This window comes from Lissotriton helveticus, chromosome 12 (assembly GCF_964261635.1).
Source record: "Lissotriton helveticus chromosome 12, aLisHel1.1, whole genome shotgun sequence".
NCBI classification, from domain to species: Eukaryota; Metazoa; Chordata; class Amphibia; order Caudata; family Salamandridae; genus Lissotriton; species Lissotriton helveticus.
Window position 1 is genome coordinate 130,416,627 of NC_136073.1, and position 18,694 is coordinate 130,435,320.

Consider the following 18,694-nt stretch of genomic DNA (forward strand, 5'->3'; position numbering starts at 1 on the left):
ACACTTGTGGGCCTGTGATGGGACACCAATGCAGAGAAACACACCTGGCGCAGATCTTCTATTCTGTCTAGTAGACCTGCATCTCCCCTGTACCTCCTCAAGCCATCTGTATGTGAAGCAAGAAAGAGTTAAGGAGCGGTCCATCTACACTTTTATAGGGAGGATGCTGCCGTGAGCTCCTCCCAGCTAATCACACAAACAGCAGTAAAGCAAGATAACTACACAGTTAGGGGGGACTGCATGGTTAGGTTTTTGAGGAATTATTGAAACTGACCTCAGTGACCCATGATCAGAGCTGTGGCTATGACTGCGTGTCTAATTATGATGAAGCAAGCACCATGGCTCGTAGGGGCCCCACAACACGCTTTTCTTAGCTCATTGAATTAAAGTATAAACCTCTGACATGTATGAGTGGTAAAGGCTTGTTAATTTGGTTTCTTTTCCAATTCACGTCTGACAACAAGATGAAGGAACATTGGGGCATCAGAAGCTTTGGAAAGTAGCCACCAACCTCAGAGAAAGAGAGAAAGAGGGAAAAGGCAGTATGAGGTGTGGAGAAAACAGTAGCAGGTACAAGGAGCTCAAATGAGATTAATGGCGCCTAAATAGAGCACATAAAGGAACAGTTACAAATCTAAGAAAAGGGAAAGAAAGACTAGGAAAAAAACACGGAAAGAGCCTGTAGATAAAATTCTCTTCCTGGGACAGCAGGCTAAGAGAAATTACACAGGGAGAAGTTAAGCTTGTAACACGGGGAGAATAGAAAAGAAAATGCAGTTTTATGAAGTGTGTTTGCCTAATCCAGCAAGCACTTTTATTTTATATTTCTATTTGCTTCTTTTATTGGTAAAGTAAGTTTCAAGTGCATGAATGGTATGACTGAGAGAGCCAGGGTATAATAATTTGAAGTGTTTGCACCAGCGCTAATGTAGGACGAGAGTTATAGCAAAGATATGAAAGGGGTAGCGATAATAAATATGTGAAAGGGCAATAGTGACACCAAAATAAGCCACCTATTTATAAAACTGACATGGAAGAAATTCTAAAGGTTAACTTCTGAAATTGTAGCCGATGTTAAAAAGTTTCTCGTTGTTGGCAGGATTCGAACCTGCGCAGGGAGACCCCAATGGATTTCTAGTCCATCGCCTTAACCACTCGGCCACAACAACTGACTGCAAGTTTTGTGCAAATAATCTGTATGAAAGTTTTCAAGGTGTCCCACAGCAAATTCCTGGTATTCTGCAATGCACTTTTTTAAAATAATGTATTTTTCAGCAGGCACATTCTCTCCTAAAAACAAAAATTGCATGAGTATATCTCTAGTTTGGAAAAGGATAGGCTTTCATGCATACTCTCATGTGGCACTCAAGTTTTTGGGACCCTATTGCACTCTGTTTTCGTGCTGCTTTTAGTCTATGGCCCATATTACAGAAGTCTACCATCTTTGAGTATTTGAGGCTCCTTTGTAAGTGCTTTATCTTTTTTACTTGAAGAGCTATATAATAAAGGGGTCAGGGAAAGGTTGCATTTATGGAAGATAAAAGAAGGCACACTTGTCTCACCAAATGCCGTAGAGAAACCTGATGTTTTACTCATGTTATCCTTAGTTTGTTTTTGTTAGACCTTTCATTCTTTAGGTGGTCTCAACCCTACCTTATTGCTTTTCACCTACGCATTTTGCTGTATCTTTTTGTTGGCCTTAGGACTCTGATCACTTTATTGCTACTAATCAGTGCTGAAGTGCACGTGCTTCTTCCCTAATCATGTGTGTAATTGGAGTATACCTGACTGACAGATTTCATTGACTTGAAAGCCCCTTCTAAAGTTGTATACCATATACCCAGGAACTCATTGTGCCGCCCAAAAAAGTATCATTTCAAACCTGTCTCAAGCCTGCTACTGCAGTGCCTGTGCTGCAGTGTACTGCCACTTCGACTTGCCATTTAAAACTACTTGCCAAGCCTTAAACTCCAATTTAATTACATATAATTAACCAAAAGGTAGGCCCTAGGTAGTCCTAGGGGCATCATGCTATGTAAGTAAAAGGTAAGACATGTACTGTGGTAGTTTGCATGTCCTGGTAGTACAAAACAGTCTATTACATTTTTCACTACTGTGAGGTCTGCCCCTCTTGTAGGTTAGCATTGGGTATTCCCTTATACTTTTTGGGGGGTAATTCCATATCAGAGAGGAGAAGCTTTATTTATTTATTGATAAATCCTATTTACTGGTGAGGTTGGATTTAACTTTACTACTTTATAAATGCCATTTTTAGAGAGTGAGCATTTCTCTGCACTTACTGCTCTATTTGCCTGAAAACCTGTCTCCAATTGACGTCTGGATTGGGCTGCGAGACAGCTACATTTGTGCATTCCCTCTAGACAGCCACAATACAGGTCACTCAACTGCAACTGCATTCATCTGCATTCTGATTGGCATGGGGGAGAGCTCCATTCCCCCACCGCAAATAGGTTCAAGAACGATAATTTATGTTAGTAGGTACAATATAGCTACATCTTATAATCATGTGTGTTAAAATAATTTGTCGTTAGATCGTTTAAATATTTTAAAGGATCTGTTTTTAATAGACATTTTACAAAAACAACTGGTACATTTGGTAATTCTGTAAAAGAAAAACCCAACTGCCGTGACATTGCCAACCACAATGCCGTAACTCGGATTCGAACCGAGGTTGCTGCGGCCACAACGCAGAGTACTAACCACTATACGATCACGGCGAGCTACTTGGGCTCAATAACATACAGTGACATGGAGAATTTATAATTCGGTACACTCAGGGAACTCCTGTGATAGGCTGAATGTGTTCATTGCTTCCTCATTCCTTATACAAAGGCTTTGTCTCCTCAGTGGTTGATAGGCTGAAACTGTTTCCTGGCTGCCTGCTTGTGAACTGCCAGGAGTCAAAGATCACACATACACTTGTGGGCCTGTGATGGGACACCAATGCAGAGAAACACACCTGGCGCAGATCTTCTATACTGTCTTGTAGACCTGCATCTCCCCTGTACCTCCTCAAGCCATCTGTATGTGAAGCAAGAAAGAGTTAAGGAGCGGTCCATCTACACTTTTATAGGGAGGATGCTGCCATGAGCTCCTCCCAGCTAATCACACAAACAGCAGTAAAGCAAGATAACTACACAGTTAGGGGGGACTGCATGGTTAGGTTTTTGAGGAATTATTGAAACTGACCTCAGTGACCCATGATCAGAGCTGTGGCTAATGACTGCGTGCCTAATTATGATGAAGCAAGCACCATGGCTCGTAGGGGCCCCACAACACGCTTTCTTAGCTCAATTAAAGTATAAACCTCTGCCATATATGAGTGGTAAAGGCTTGTTAATTTGGTTGCTTTTCCAATTCACGTCTGACAACAAGATGAAGAAACATTGGGGCATCAGAAGCTTTGGAAAGTAGCCACCAACCTCAGAGAAAGAGAGAAAGAGGGAAAAGGCAGTATGAGGTGTGGAGAAAACAGCAGCAGGTACAAGGAGCTCAAATGAGATTAATGGCGCCTAAATAGAGCACGTAAAGGAACAGTTACAAATCTAAGAAAAAGGAAAGAAAGACTAGGAAAAAAACACGGAAAGAGCCTGTAGATAAAATTCTCTTCCTGGGACAGCAGGCTAAGAGAAATTACACAGGGAGCAGTTAAGCTTGTAACACGGGGAGAATAGAAAAGAAAATGCAGTTTTATGAAGTGTGTTGCCTAATCCAGCAAGCACTTTTGTTTTATTTTTCTATTTGCTTCTTTTATTGGTAAAGTAAGTTTCAAGTGCATGAATGGTATGACTGAGAGAGCCAGGGTATAATAATTTGAAGTGTTTGCACCAGCGCTAATGTAGGACGAGAGTTATAGCAAAGATATGAAAGGGGTAGCGATAATAAATATGTGAAAGGGCAATAGTGACACCAAAATAAGACACCTATTTATAAAACTGACATGGAAGAAATTCTAAAGGTTAGCTTCTGAAATTGTAGCCGATGTTAAAAAGTTTCTCGTTGTTGGCAGGATTTGAACCTGCGCGGGGGGACCCCAATGGATTTCTAGTCCATCGCCTTAACCACTCGGCCACAACAACTGACTGCAAGTTTTGTGCAAATAATCTGTATGAAAGTTTTCAAGGTGTCCCACAGAAAGTTCCTGATATCCTGCAATGCACTTTTTAAAAATAATGTTTTTTTCAGCAGGCACATTCTCTCCTAAAAACAAAAATAAGGCTACATCTTATAATCATGTGTGTTTAAATAATTTGTCGTTAGATCGTTTAAATATTTTAAAGGATCTGTTTTTAATAGACATTTTACAAAAACAACTGGTACATTTGGTAATTCTGTAAAAGAAAAACCCAACTGCCGTGACATTGCCAACCACAATGCCGTGACTCGGATTCGAACCGAGGTTTCTGCGGCCACAACGCAGAGTACTAACCACTATACGGTCACGGCGAGCTACTTGGGCTCAATAACATACAGTGACATGGAGAATTTATAATTCGAAACACTCAGGGAACTCCTGTGATAGGCTGAATGTGTTCATTGCTTCCTCATTCCTTATACAAAGGCTTTGTCTCCTCAGTGGTTGATAGGCTGAAACCGTTTCCTGGCCGCCTGCTTGTGAACTGCCAGAAGTCAAAGATCACACATACACTTGTGGGCCTGTGATGGGACACCAATGCAGAGAAATACACCTGGCGCAGATCTTCCATTCTGTCTATTAGACCTGCATCTCCCCTGTACCTCCTCAAGCCATCTGTATGTGAAGCAAGAAAAAGTTAAGGAGCGGTCCATCTATACTTTTATAGGGAGGATGCTGCCGTGAGCTCCTCCCAGCTAATCACACAAACAGCAGTAAAGCAAGATAACTATACAGTTAGGGGGGACTGCATGGTTAGGTTTTTGAGGAATTATTGAAACTGACCTCAGTGACCCATGATCAGAGCTGTGGCTAATGACTGCGCGCCCAATTATGATGAAGCAAGCACCATGGCTCGTAGGGGCCCCACAACACGCTTTTCTTAGCTCATTGAATTAAAGTATAAACCTCTGCCATGTATGAGTGGTAAAGGCTTGTTAATTTGGTTGCTTTTCCAATTCACGTCTGACAACAAGATGAAGGAACATTGGGGCATCAGAAGCTTTGGAAAGTAGCCACCAACCTCAGAGAAAGAGAGAAAGAGGGAAAAGGCAGTATGAGGTGTGGAGAAAACAGCAGCAGGTACAAGGAGCTCAAATGAGATTAATGGCGCCTAAATAGAGCACATAAAGGAACAGTTACAAATCTAAGAAAAGGGAAAGAAAGACTAGGAAAAAAACACGGAAAGAGCCTGTAGATAAAATTCTCTTCCTGGGACAGCAGGCTAAGAGAAATTACACAGGGTGCAGTTAAGCTTGTAACACGGGGAGAATAGAAAAGAAAATGCAGTTTTATGAAGTGTGTTTGCCTAATCCAGCAAGCACTTTTATTTTATTTTTCTATTTGCTTCTTTTATTGGTAAAGTAAGTTTCAAGTGCATGAATGGTATGACTGAGAGAGCCAGGGTATAATAATTTGAAGTGTTTGCACCAGCGCTAATGTAGGACGAGAGTTATAGCAAAGATATGAAAGGGGTAGCGATAATAAATATGTGAAAGGGCAATAGTGACACCAAAATAAGCCACCTATTTATAAAAATGACATCTAAGAAATTCTAAAGGTTAACTTCTGAAATTGTAGCCGATGTTAAAAAGTTTCTCGTTGCTGGCAGGATTCGAACCTGCGCGGGGAGATCCCAATGGATTTCTAGTCCATCGCCTTAACCACTCGGCCACAACAACTGACTGTAAGTTTTGTGCAAATAATCTGTATGAAAGTTTTCAATGTGTCCCACAGCAAATTCCTGGTATTCTGCAATGCACTTTTTTAAAATAATGTATTTTTCAGCAGGCACATTCTCTCCTAAAAACAAAAATTGCATGAGTATATCTCTAGTTTGGAAAAGGATAGGCTTTCATGCATACTCTCATGTGGCACTCAAGTTTTTGGGACCCTATTGCACTCTGTTTTCGTGCTGCTTTTAGTCTATGGCCCATATTACAGAAGTCTACCATCTTTGAGTATTTGAGGCTCCTTTGTAAGTGCTTTATCTTTTTTACTTGAAGAGCTATATAATAAAGGGGTCAGGGAAAGGTTGCATTTATGGAAGATAAAAGAAGGCACACTTGTCTCACCAAATGCCGTAGAGAAACCTGATGTTTTACTCATGTTATCCTTAGTTTGTTTTTGTTAGACCTTGCATTCTTAAGGTGGCCTCAACCCTACCTTATTGCTTTTCACCTACGCATTTTGCTGTATCTTTTTGTTGGCCTTAGGACTCTGATCACTTTATTGCTACTAATCAGTGCTGAAGTGAACGTGCTTCTTCCCTAATCATGTGTGTAATTGGAGTATACCTGACTGACAGATTTCATTGACTTGAAAGCCCCTTGTAAAGTGGTATACCATATACCCAGGAACTGATTGTGCCGCCCAAAAAAGTATCATTTCAAACCTGTCTCAAGCCTGCTACTGCAGTGCCTGTGCTGCAGTGTACTGCCACTTCGACTTGCCATTTAAAACTACTTGCCATCTTAAACTCCAATTTTATTACATATAATTAACCCCTAAGGTAGGCCCTAGGTAGTCCTAGGGGCATCATGCTATGTAAGAAAAAGATAAGACATGTACTGTGGTAGTTGGCATGTCCTGGTAGTACAAAACAGTCTATTACATTTTTCACTACTGTGAGGTCTGCCCCTCTCGTAGGTTAGCATTGGGTATTCCCTTATACTTTTTGGGGGGTAATTCCATATCAGAGAGGAGAAGCTTTATTTATTTATTGATAAATCCTATTTACTGGTGAGGTTGGATTTAACTTTACTACTTTATAAATGCCATTTTTAGAGAGTGAGCATTTCTCTGCACTTACTGCTTTATTTGCCTGAAAACCTGTCTCCAATTGACGTCTGGATTGGGCTGCGAGACAGCTACATTTGTGCATTCCCTCTAGACAGCCACAATACAGGTCACTCAACTTCAACTGCATTCATCTGCATTCTGATTGGCATGGGGGAGAGCTCCATTCCCCCACCGCAAATAGGTTCAAGAACGATAATTTATGTCAGTAGGTACAATATAGCTACATCTTATAATCATGTGTGTTAAAATAATTTGTCGTTAGATCGTTTAAATATTTTAAAGGATCTGTTTTTAATAGACATTTTACAAAAACAACTGGTACATTTGGTAATTCTGTAAAAGAAAAACCCAACTGCCGTGACATTGCCAACCACAATGCCGTGACTCGGATTCGAACCGAGGTTGCTGCGGCCACAACGCAGAGTACTAACCACTATACGATCACGGCGAGCTACTTGGGCTCAATAACATACAGTGACATGGAGAATTTATAATTCGGTACACTCAGGGAACTCCTGTGATAGGCTGAATGTGTTAATTGCTTCCTCATTCCTTATACAAAGGCTTTGTCTCCTCAGTGGTTGATAGGCTGAAACTGTTTCCTGGCCGCCTGCTTGTGAACTGCCAGGAGTCAAAGATCACACATACACTTGTGGGCCTGTGATGGGACACCAATGCAGAGAAACACACCTGGTGCAGATCTTCTATACTGTCTAGTAGACCTGCATCTCCCCTGTACCTCCTCAAGCCATCTGTATGTGAAGCAAGAAAGAGTTAAGGAGCGGTCCATCTACACTTTTATAGGGAGGATGCTGCCATGAGCTCCTCCCAGCTAATCACACAAACAGCAGTAAAGCAAGATAACTACACAGTTAGGGGGGACTGCATGGTTAGGTTTTTGAGGAATTATTGAAACTGACCTCAGTGACCCATGATCAGAGCTGTGGCTAATGACTGCGTGCCTAATTATGATGAAGCAAGCACCATGGCTCGTAGGGGCCCCACAACACGCTTTTCTTAGCTCAATTAAAGTATAAACCTCTGCCATATATGAGTGGTAAAGGCTTGTTAATTTGGTTGCTTTTCCAATTCACGTCTGACAACAAGATGAAGGAACATTGGGGCATCAGAAGCTTTGGAAAGTAGCCACCAACCTCAGAGAAAGAGAGAAAGAGGGAAAAGGCAGTATGAGGTGTGGAGAAAACAGCAGCAGGTACAAGGAGCTCAAATGAGATTAATGGCGCCTAAATAGAGCACGTAAAGGAACAGTTACAAATCTAAGAAAAAGCAAAGAAAGACTAGGAAAAAAACACGGAAAGAGCCTGTAGATAAAATTCTCTTCCTGGGACAGCAGGCTAAGAGAAATTACACAGGGAGCAGTTAAGCTTGTAACACGGGGAGAATAGAAAAGAAAATGCAGTTTTATGAAGTGTGTTGCCTAATCCAGCAAGCACTTTTGTTTTATTTTTCTATTTGCTTCTTTTATTGGTAAAGTAAGTTTCAAGTGCATGAATGGTATGACTGAGAGAGCCAGTGTATAATAATTTGAAGTGTTTGCACCAGCGCTAATGTAGGACGAGAGTTATAGCAAAGATATGAAAGGGGTAGCGATAATAAATATGTGAAAGGGCAATAGTGACACCAAAATAAGCCACCAATTTATAAAACTGACATGGAAGAAATTCTAAAGGTTAGCTTCTGAAATTGTAGCCGATGTTAAAAAGTTTCTCGTTGTTGGCAGGATTCGAACCTGCGCGGGGGGACCCCAATGGATTTCTAGTCCATCGCCTTAACCACTCGGCCACAACAACTGACTGCAAGTTTTGTGCAAATAATCTGTATGAAAGTTTTCAAGGTGTCCCACAGAAAATTCCTGATATCCTGCAATGCACTTTATAAAAATAATGTTTTTTTCAGCAGGCACATTCTCTCCTAAAAACAAAAATAAGGCTACATCTTATAATCATGTGTGTTTAAATAATTTGTCGTTAGATCGTTTAAATATTTTAAAGGATCTGTTTTTAATAGACATTTTACAAAAACAACTGGTACATTTGGTAATTCTGTAAAAGAAAAACCCAACTGCCGTGACATTGCCAACCACAATGCCGTGACTCGGATTCGAACCGAGGTTGCTGCGGCCACAACGCAGAGTACTAACCACTATACGATCACGGCGAGCTACTTGGGCTCAATAACATAAAGTGACATGGAGAATTTATAATTCGAAACACTCAGGGAACTCCTGTGATAGGCTGAATGTGTTCATTGCTTCCTCATTCCTTATACAAAGGCTTTGTCTCCTCAGTGGTTGATAGGCTGAAACCGTTTCCTGGCCGCCTGCTTGTGAACTGCCAGAAGTCAAAGATCACAAATACACTTGTGGGACTGTGATGGGACACCAATGCAGAGAAACACACCTGGCGCGGATCTTCTATTCTGTCTATTAGACCTGCATCTCCCCTGTACCTCCTCAAGCCATCTGTATATGAAGCAAGAAAAAGTTAAGGAGCGGTCCATCTACACTTTTATAGGGAGGATGCTGCCGTGAGCTCCTCCCAGCTAATCACACAAACAGCAGTAAAGCAAGATAACTACACAGTTAGGGGGGACTGCATGGATAGGTTTTTGAGGAATTATTGAAACTGACCTCAGTGACCCATGATCAGAGCTGTGGCTAATGACTGCGTGCCCAATTATGATGAAGCAAGCACCATGGCTCGTAGGGGCCCCACAACACGCTTTTCTTAGCTCATTGAATTAAAGTATAAACCTCTGCCATGTATGAGTGGTAAAGGCTTGTTAATTTGGTTGCTTTTCCAATTCACGTCTGACAACAAGATGAAGGAACATTGGGGCATCAGAAGCTTTGGAAAGTAGCCACCAACCTCAGAGAAAGAGAGAAAGAAGGAAAAGGCAGTATGAGGTGTGGAGAAAACAGCAGCAGGTACAAGGAGCTCAAATTAGATTAATGGCGCCTAAATAGAGCACATAAAGGAACAGTTACAAATCTAAGAAAAGGGAAAGAAAGACTAGGAAAAAAACACGGAAAGAGCCTGTAGATAAAATTCTCTTCCTGGGACAGCAGGCTAAGAGAAATTACACAGGGAGCAGTTAAGCTTGTAACACGGGGAGAATAGAAAAGAAAATGCAGTTTTATGAAGTGTGTTTGCCTAATCCAGCAAGCACTTTTATTTTATTTTTCTATTTGCTTCTTTTATTGGTAAAGTAAGTTTCAAGTGCATGAATGGTATGACTGAGAGAGCCAGGGTATAATAATTTGAAGTGTTTGCACCAGCGCTAATGTAGGACGAGAGTTATAGCAAAGATATGAAAGGGGTAGCGATAATAAATATGTGAAAGGGCAATAGTGACACCAAAATAAGCCACCTATTTATAAAACTGACATGGAAGAAATTCTAAAGGTTAACTTCTGAAATTGTAGCCGATGTTAAAAAGTTTCTCGTTGTTGGCAGGATTCGAACCTGCGCGGGGAGACCCCAATGGATTTCTAGTCCATCGCGTTAACCACTCGGCCACAACAACTGACTGTAAGTTTTGTGCAAATAATCTGTATGAAAGTTTTCAAGGTGTCCCACAGCAAATTCCTGGTATTCTGCAATGCACTTTTTTAAAATAATGTATTTTTCATCAGGCACATTCTCTCCTAAAAACAAAAATTGCATGAGTATATCTCTAGTTTGGAAAAGGATAGGCTTTCATGCATACTCTCATGTGGCACTCAAGTTTTTGGGACCCTATTGCACTCTGTTTTCGTGCTGCTTTTAGTCTATGGCCCATATTACAGAAGTCTACCATCTTTGAGTATTTGAGGCTCCTTTGTAAGTGCTTTATCTTTTTTACTTGAAGAGCTATATAATAAAGGGGTCAGGGAAAGGTTGCATTTATGGAAGATAAAAGAAGGCACACTTGTCTCACCAAATGCCGTAGAGAAACCTGATGTTTTACTCATGTTATCCTTAGTTTGTTTATGTTAGACCTTGCATTCTTAAGGTGGCCTCAACCCTACCTTATTGCTTTTCACCTACGCATTTTGCTGTATCTTTTTGTTGGCCTTAAGACTCTGATCACTTTATTGCTACTAATCAGTGCTGAAGTGAACGTGCTTCTTCCCTAATCATGTGTGTAATTGGAGTATACCTGACTGACAGATTTCATTGACTTGAAAGCCCCTTGTAAAGTGGTATACCATATACCCAGGAACTGATTGTGCCGCCCAAAAAAGGATCATTTCAAACCTGTCTCAAGCCTGCTACTGCAGTGCCTGTGCTGCAGTGTACTGCCACTTCGACTTGCCATTTAAAACTACTTGCCAAGCCTTAAACTCCAATTTAATTACATATAATTAACCAAAAGGTAGGCCCTAGGTAGTCCTAGGGGCATCATGCTATGTAAGTAAAAGGTAAGACATGTACTGTGGTAGTTTGCATGTCCTGGTAGTACAAAACAGTCTATTACATTTTTCACTACTGTGAGGTCTGCCCCTCTCGTAGGTTAGCATTGGGTATTCCCTTATACTTTTTGGGGGGTAATTCCATATCAGAGAGGAGAAGCTTTATTTATTTATTGATAAATCCTATTTACTGGTGAGGTTGGATTTAACTTTACTACTTTATAAATGCCATTTTTAGAGAGTGAGCATTTCTCTGCACTTACTGCTCTATTTGCCTGAAAACCTGTCTCCAATTGACGTCTGGATTGGGCTGCGAGACAGCTACATTTGTGCATTCCCTCTAGACAGCCACAATACAGGTCACTCAACTGCAACTGCATTCTGATTGGCATGGGGGAGAGCTCCATTCCCCCACCGCAAATAGGTTCAAGAACGATAATTTATGTTAGTAGGTACAATATAGCTACATCTTATAATCATGTGTGTTAAAAAATTTGTCGTTAGATCGTTTAAATATTTTAAAGGATCTGTTTTTAATAGACATTTTACAAAAACAACTGGTACATTTGGTAATTCTGTAAAAGAAAAACCCAACTGCGGTGACATTGCCAACCACAATGCCGTGACTCGGATTCGAACCGAGGTTGCTGCGGCCACAACGCAGAGTGCTAACCACTATACGATCACGGCGAGCTACTTGGGGTCAATAACATACAGTGACATGGAGAATTTATAATTCGGTACACTCAGGGAACTCCTGTGATAGGCTGAATGTGTTAATTGCTTCCTCATTCCTTATACAAAGGCTTTGTCTCCTCAGTGGTTGATAGGCTGAAACTGTTTCCTGGCCGCCTGCTTGTGAACTGCCAGGAGTCAAAGATCACACATACACTTGTGGGCCTGTGATGGGACACCAATGCAGAGAAACACACCTGGCGCAGATCTTCTATACTGTCTAGTAGACCTGCATCTCCCCTGTACCTCCTCAAGCCATCTGTATGTGAAGCAAGAAAGAGTTAAGGAGCGGTCCATCTACACTTTTATAGGGAGGATGCTGCCATGAGCTCCTCCCAGCTAATCACACAAACAGCAGTAAAGCAAGATAACTACACAGTTAGGGGGGACTGCATGGTTAGGTTTTTGAGGAATTATTGAAACTGACCTCAGTGACCAATGATCAGAGCTGTGGCTAATGACTGCGTGCCTAATTATGATGAAGCAAGCACCATGGCTCGTAGGGGCCCCACAACACGCTTTTCTTAGCTCAATTAAAGTATAAACCTCTGCCATATATGAGTGGTAAAGGCTTGTTAATTTGGTTGCTTTTCCAATTCACGTCTGACAACAAGATGAAGAAACATTGGGGCATCAGAAGCTTTGGAAAGTAGCCACCAACCTCAGAGAAAGAGAGAAAGAGGGAAAAGGCAGTATGAGGTGTGGAGAAAACAGCAGCAGGTACAAGGAGCTCAAATGAGATTAATGGCGCCTAAATAGAGCACATAAAGGAACAGTTACAAATCTAAGAAAAAGGAAAGAAAGACTAGGAAAAAAACACGGAAAGAGCCTGTAGATAAAATTCTCTTCCTGGGACAGCAGGCTAAGAGAAATTACTCAGGGAGCAGTTAAGCTTGTAACACGGGGAGAATAGAAAAGAAAATGCAGTTTTATGAAGTGTGTTGCCTAATCCAGCAAGCACTTTTGTTTTATTTTTCTATTTGCTTCTTTTATTGGTAAAGTAAGTTTCAAGTGCATGAATGGTATGACTGAGAGAGCCAGGGTATAATAATTTGAAGTGTTTGCACCAGCGCTAATGTAGGACGAGAGTTATAGCAAAGATATGAAAGGGGTAGCGATAATAAATATGTGAAAGGGCAATAGTGACACCAAAATAAGCCACCTATTTATAAAACTGACATGGAAGAAATTCTAAAGGTTAGCTTCTGAAATTGTAGCCGATGTTAAAAAGTTTCTCGTTGTTGGCAGGATTTGAACCTGCGCAGGGGGACCCCAATGGAATTCTAGTCCATCGCCTTAACCACTCGGCCACAACAACTGACTGCAAGTTTTGTGCAAATAATCTGTATGAAAGTTTTCAAGGTGTCCCACAGAAAGTTCCTGATATCCTGCAATGCACTTTTTAAAAATAATGTTTTTTTCAGCAGGCACATTCTCTCCTAAAAACAAAAATAAGGCTACATCTTATAATCATGTGTGTTTAAATAATTTGTCGTTAGATCGTTTAAATATTTTAAAGGATCTGTTTTTAATAGACATTTTACAAAAACAACTGGTACATTTGGTAATTCTGTAAAAGAAAAACCCAACTGCCGTGACATTGCCAACCACAATGCCGTGACTCGGATTCGAACCGAGGTTTCTGCGGCCACAACGCAGAGTACTAACCACTATACGATCACGGCGAGCTACTTGGGCTCAATAACATACAGTGACATGGAGAATTTATAATTCAAAACACTCAGGGAACTCCTGTGATAGGCTGAATGTGTTCATTGCTTCCTCATTCCTTATACAAAGGCTTTGTCTCCTCAGTGGTTGATAGGCTGAAACCGTTTCCTGGCCACCTGCTTGTGAACTGCCAGAAGTCAAAGATCACACATACACTTGTGGGCCTGTGATGGGACACCAATGCAGATAAATACACCTGGCGCAGATCTTCTATTCTGTCTATTAGACCTGCATCTCCCCTGTACCTCCTCAAGCCATCTGTATGTGAAGCAAGAAAAAGTTAAGGAGCGGTCCATCTATACTTTTATAGGGAGGATGCTGCCGTGAGCTCCTCCCAGCTAATCACACAAACAGCAGTAAAGCAAGATAACTATACCGTTAGGGGGGGGACTGCATTGTTAGGTTTTTGAGGAATTATTGAAACTGACCTCAGTGACCCATGATCAGAGCTGTGGCTAATGACTGCGCGCCCAATTATGATGAAGCAAGCACCATGGCTCGTAGGGGCCCCACAACACGCTTTTCTTAGCTCATTGAATTAAAGTATAAACCTCTGCCATGTATGAGTGGTAAAGGCTTGTTAATTTGGTTGCTTTTCCAATTCACGTCTGACAACAAGATGAAGGAACATTGGGGCATCAGAAGCTTTGGAAAGTAGCCACCAACCTCAGAGAAAGAGAGAAAGAGGGAAAAGGCAGTATGAGGTGTGGAGAAAACAGCAGCAGGTACAAGGAGCTCAAATTAGATTAATGGCGCCTAAATAGAGCACATAAAGGAACAGTTACAAATCTAAGAAAAGGGAAAGAAAGACTAGGAAAAAAACACGGAAAGAGCCTGTAGATAAAATTCTCTTCCTGGGACAGCAGGCTAAGAGAAATTACACAGGGTGCAGTTAAGCTTGTAACACGGGGAGAATAGAAAAGAAAATGCAGTTTTATGAAGTGTGTTTGCCTAATCCAGCAAGCACTTTTATTTTATTTTTCTATTTGCTTCTTTTATTGGTAAAGTAAGTTTCAAGTGCATGAATGGTATGACTGAGAGAGCCAGGGTATAATAATTTGAAGTGTTTGCACCAGCGCTAATGTAGGACGAGAGTTATAGCAAAGATATGAAAGGGGTAGCGATAATAAATATGTGAAAGGGCAATAGTGACACCAAAATAAGCCACCTATTTATAAAACTGACATGGAAGAAATTCTAAAGGTTAACTTCTGAAATTGTAGCCGATGTTAAAAAGTATCTCGTTGTTGGCAGGATTCGAACCTGCGCGGGGAGACCCCAATGGATTTCTAGTCCATCGCCTTAACCACTCGGCCACAACAACTGACTGTAAGTTTTGTGCAAATAATCTGTATGAAAGTTTTCAATGTGTCCCACAGCAAATTCCTGGTATTCTGCAATGCACTTTTTTAAAATAATGTATTTTTCAGCAGGCACATTCTCTCCTAAAAACAAAAATTGCATGAGTATATCTCTAGTTTGGAAAAGGATAGGCTTTCATGCATACTCTCATGTGGCACTCAAGTTTTTGGGACCCTATTGCACTCTGTTTTCGTGCTGCTTTTAGTCTATGGCCCATATTACAGAAGTCTACCATCTTTGAGTATTTGAGGCTCCTTTGTAAGTGCTTTATCTTTTTTACTTGAAGAGCTATATAATAAAGGGGTCAGGGAAAGGTTGCATTTATGGAAGATAAAAGAAGGCACACTTGTCTCACCAAATGCCGTAGAGAAACCTGATGTTTTACTCATGTTATCCTTAGTTTGTTTTTGTTAGACCTTGCATTCTTAAGGTGGCCTCAACCCTACCTTATTGCTTTTCACCTACGCATTTTGCTGTATCTTTTTGTTGGCCTTAGGACTCTGATCACTTTATTGCTACTAATCAGTGCTGAAGTGAACGTGCTTCTTCCCTAATCATGTGTGTAATTGGAGTATACCTGACTGACAGATTTCATTGACTTGAAAGCCCCTTGTAAAGTGGTATACCATATACCCAGGAACTGATTGTGCCGCCCAAAAAAGTATCATTTCAAACCTGTCTCAAGCCTGCTACTGCAGTGCGTGTGCTGCAGTGTACTGCCACTTCGACTTGCCATTTAAAACTACTTGCCAAGCCTTAAACTCCAATTTTATTACATATAATTAACCAAAAAGTAGGCCCTAGGTAGTCCTAGGGGCATCATGCTATGTAAGTAAAAGGTAAGACATGTACTGTGGTAGTTTGCATGTCCTGGTAGTACAAAACAGTCTATTACATTTTTCACTACTGTGAGGTCTGCCCCTCTCGTAGGTTAGCATTGGGTATTCCCTTATACTTTTTGGGGGGTAATTCCATATCAGAGAGGAGAAGCTTTATTTATTTATTGATAAATCCTATTTACTGGTGAGGTTGGATTTAACTTTACTACTTTATAAATGCCATTTTTAGAGAGTGAGCATTTCTCTGCACTTACTGCTTTATTTGCCTGAAAACCTGTCTCCAATTGACGTCTGGATTGGGCTGCGAGACAGCTACATTTGTGCATTCCCTCTAGACAGCCACAATACAGGTCACTCAACTGCAACTGCATTCATCTGCATTCTGATTGGCATGGGGGAGAGCTCCATTCCCCCACCGCAAATAGGTTCAAGAACGATAATTTATGTCAGTAGGTACAATATAGCTACATCTTATAATCATGTGTGTTAAAATAATTTGTCGTTAGATCGTTTAAATATTTTAAAGGATCTGTTTTTAATAGACATTTTACAAAAACAACTGGTACATTTGGTAATTCTGTAAAAGAAAAACCCAACTGCCGTGACATTGCCAACCACAATGCCGTGACTCGGATTCGAACCGAGGTTGCTGCGGCCACAATGCAGAGTACTAACCACTATACGATCACGGCGAGCTACTTGGGCTCAATAACATACAGTGACATGGAGAATTTATAATTCGGTACACTCAGGGAACTCCTGTGATAGGCTGAATGTGTTAATTGCTTCCTCATTCCTTATACAAAGGCTTTGTCTCCTCAGTGGTTGATTGGCTGAAACTGTTTCCTGGCCGCCTGCTTGTGAACTGCCAGGAGTCAAAGATCACACATACACTTGTGGGCCTGTGATGGGACACCAATGCAGAGAAACACACCTGGCGCAGATCTTCTATACTGTCTAGTAGACCTGCATCTCCCCTGTACCTCCTCAAGCCATCTGTATGTGAAGCAAGAAAGAGTTAAGGAGCGGTCCATCTACACTTTTATAGGGAGGATGCTGCCATGAGCTCCTCCCAGCTAATCACACAAACAGCAGTAAAGCAAGATAACTACACAGTTAGGGGGGACTGCATGGTTAGGTTTTTGAGGAATTATTGAAACTGACCTCAGTGACCCATGATCAGAGCTGTGGCTAATGACTGCGTGCCTAATTATGATGAAGCAAGCACCATGGCTCGTAGGGGCCCCACAACACGCTTTTCTTAGCTCAATTAAAGTATAAACCTCTGCCATATATGAGTGGTAAAGGCTTGTTAATTTGGTTGCTTTTCCAATTCACGTCTGACAACAAGATGAAGGAACATTGGGGCATCAGAAGCTTTGGAAAGTAGCCACCAACCTCAGAGAAAGAGAGAAAGAGGGAAAAGGCAGTATGAGGTGTGGAGAAAACAGCAGCAGGTACAAGGAGCTCAAATGAGATTAATGGCGCCTAAATAGAGCACGTAAAGGAACAGTTACAAATCTAAGAAAAAGGAAAGAAAGACTAGGAAAAAAACACGGAAAGAGCCTGTAGATAAAATTCTCTTCCTGGGACAGCAGGCTAAGAGAAATTACACAGGGAGCAGTTAAGCTTGTAACACGGGGAGAATAGAAAAGAAAATGCAGTTTTATGAAGTGTGTTGCCTAATCCAGCAAGCACTTTTGTTTTATTTTTCTATTTGCTTCTTTTATTGGTAAAGTAAGTTTCAAGTGCATGAATGGTATGACTGAGAGAGCCAGTGTATAATAATTTGAAGTGTTTGCACCAGCGCTAATGTAGGACGAGAGTTATAGCAAAGATATGAAAGGGGTAGCGATAATAAATATGTGAAAGGGCAATAGTGACACCAAAATAAGCCACCTATTTATAAAACTGACATGGAAGAAATTCTAAAGGTTAGCTTCTGAAATTGTAGCCGATGTTAAAAAGTTTCTCGTTGTTGGCAGGATTCAAACCTGCGCGGGGGGACCCCAATGGATTTCTAGTCCATCGCCTTAACCACTCGGCCACAACAACTGACTGCAAGTTTTGTGCAAATAATCTGTATGAAAGTTTTCAAGGTGTCCCACAGAAAATTCCTGATATCCTGCAATGCACTTTTTAAAAATAATGTTTTTTTCAGCAGGCACATTCTCTCCTAAAAACAAAAATAAGGCTACATCTTATAATCATGTGTGTTTAAATAATTTGTCGTTAGATCGTTTAAATATTTTAAAGGATCTGTTTTTAATAGACATTTTACAAAAACAACTGGTACGTTTGGTAATTCTGTAAAAGAAAAACCCAACTGCCGTGAGATTGCCAACCACAATGCCGTGACTCGGATTCGAACCGAGGTTGCTGCGGCCACAACGCAGAGTACTAACCACTATACGATCACGGCGAGCTACTTGGGCTCAATAACATACAGTGACATGGAGAATTTATAATTCGAAACACTCAGGGAACTCCTGTGATAGGCTGAATGTGTTCATTGCTTCCTCATTCCTTATACAAAGGCTTTGTCTCCTCAGTGGTTGATAGGCTGAAACCGTTTCCTGGCCGCCTGCTTGTGAACTGCCAGAAGTCAAAGATCACAAATACACTTGTGGGCCTGTGATGGGACACCAATGCAGAGAA

The 18,694-nt window shown here is 41.1% G+C and overlaps 14 non-coding genes across 14 annotated transcripts; all 14 read right to left on the minus strand.

Annotated features, from left to right (window-relative positions):
* Positions 1–1,087: 1,087 nt before the first annotated feature.
* On the minus strand, positions 1,088–1,169 carry TRNAS-AGA (transfer RNA serine (anticodon AGA)). Its single transcript has one exon. It is a non-coding gene; the product is annotated as a tRNA-Ser (tRNA).
* Positions 1,170–2,666: 1,497 nt separating this feature from the next.
* On the minus strand, positions 2,667–2,738 carry TRNAH-GUG (transfer RNA histidin (anticodon GUG)). Its single transcript has one exon. It is a non-coding gene; the product is annotated as a tRNA-His (tRNA).
* A 1,280-nt stretch (positions 2,739–4,018) lies between these two features.
* Positions 4,019–4,100, minus strand: TRNAS-AGA (transfer RNA serine (anticodon AGA)). The gene has a single exon. It is a non-coding gene; the product is annotated as a tRNA-Ser (tRNA).
* Positions 4,101–5,753: 1,653 nt separating this feature from the next.
* TRNAS-AGA (transfer RNA serine (anticodon AGA)) lies at positions 5,754–5,835 on the minus strand. Its single transcript has one exon. It is a non-coding gene; the product is annotated as a tRNA-Ser (tRNA).
* A 1,496-nt stretch (positions 5,836–7,331) lies between these two features.
* Positions 7,332–7,403, minus strand: TRNAH-GUG (transfer RNA histidin (anticodon GUG)). Its single transcript has one exon. It is a non-coding gene; the product is annotated as a tRNA-His (tRNA).
* Positions 7,404–8,684: 1,281 nt separating this feature from the next.
* On the minus strand, positions 8,685–8,766 carry TRNAS-AGA (transfer RNA serine (anticodon AGA)). Its single transcript has one exon. It is a non-coding gene; the product is annotated as a tRNA-Ser (tRNA).
* Positions 8,767–9,061: 295 nt separating this feature from the next.
* TRNAH-GUG (transfer RNA histidin (anticodon GUG)) lies at positions 9,062–9,133 on the minus strand. Its single transcript has one exon. It is a non-coding gene; the product is annotated as a tRNA-His (tRNA).
* Positions 9,134–10,419: 1,286 nt separating this feature from the next.
* TRNAS-AGA (transfer RNA serine (anticodon AGA)) lies at positions 10,420–10,501 on the minus strand. The gene has a single exon. It is a non-coding gene; the product is annotated as a tRNA-Ser (tRNA).
* Positions 10,502–11,987: 1,486 nt separating this feature from the next.
* TRNAH-GUG (transfer RNA histidin (anticodon GUG)) lies at positions 11,988–12,059 on the minus strand. Its single transcript has one exon. It is a non-coding gene; the product is annotated as a tRNA-His (tRNA).
* Positions 12,060–13,340: 1,281 nt separating this feature from the next.
* On the minus strand, positions 13,341–13,422 carry TRNAS-AGA (transfer RNA serine (anticodon AGA)). The gene has a single exon. It is a non-coding gene; the product is annotated as a tRNA-Ser (tRNA).
* Positions 13,423–13,717: 295 nt separating this feature from the next.
* On the minus strand, positions 13,718–13,789 carry TRNAH-GUG (transfer RNA histidin (anticodon GUG)). Its single transcript has one exon. It is a non-coding gene; the product is annotated as a tRNA-His (tRNA).
* Positions 13,790–15,077: 1,288 nt separating this feature from the next.
* On the minus strand, positions 15,078–15,159 carry TRNAS-AGA (transfer RNA serine (anticodon AGA)). The gene has a single exon. It is a non-coding gene; the product is annotated as a tRNA-Ser (tRNA).
* Positions 15,160–18,009: 2,850 nt separating this feature from the next.
* TRNAS-AGA (transfer RNA serine (anticodon AGA)) lies at positions 18,010–18,091 on the minus strand. Its single transcript has one exon. It is a non-coding gene; the product is annotated as a tRNA-Ser (tRNA).
* Positions 18,092–18,386: 295 nt separating this feature from the next.
* On the minus strand, positions 18,387–18,458 carry TRNAH-GUG (transfer RNA histidin (anticodon GUG)). The gene has a single exon. It is a non-coding gene; the product is annotated as a tRNA-His (tRNA).
* Positions 18,459–18,694: the final 236 nt, after the last annotated feature.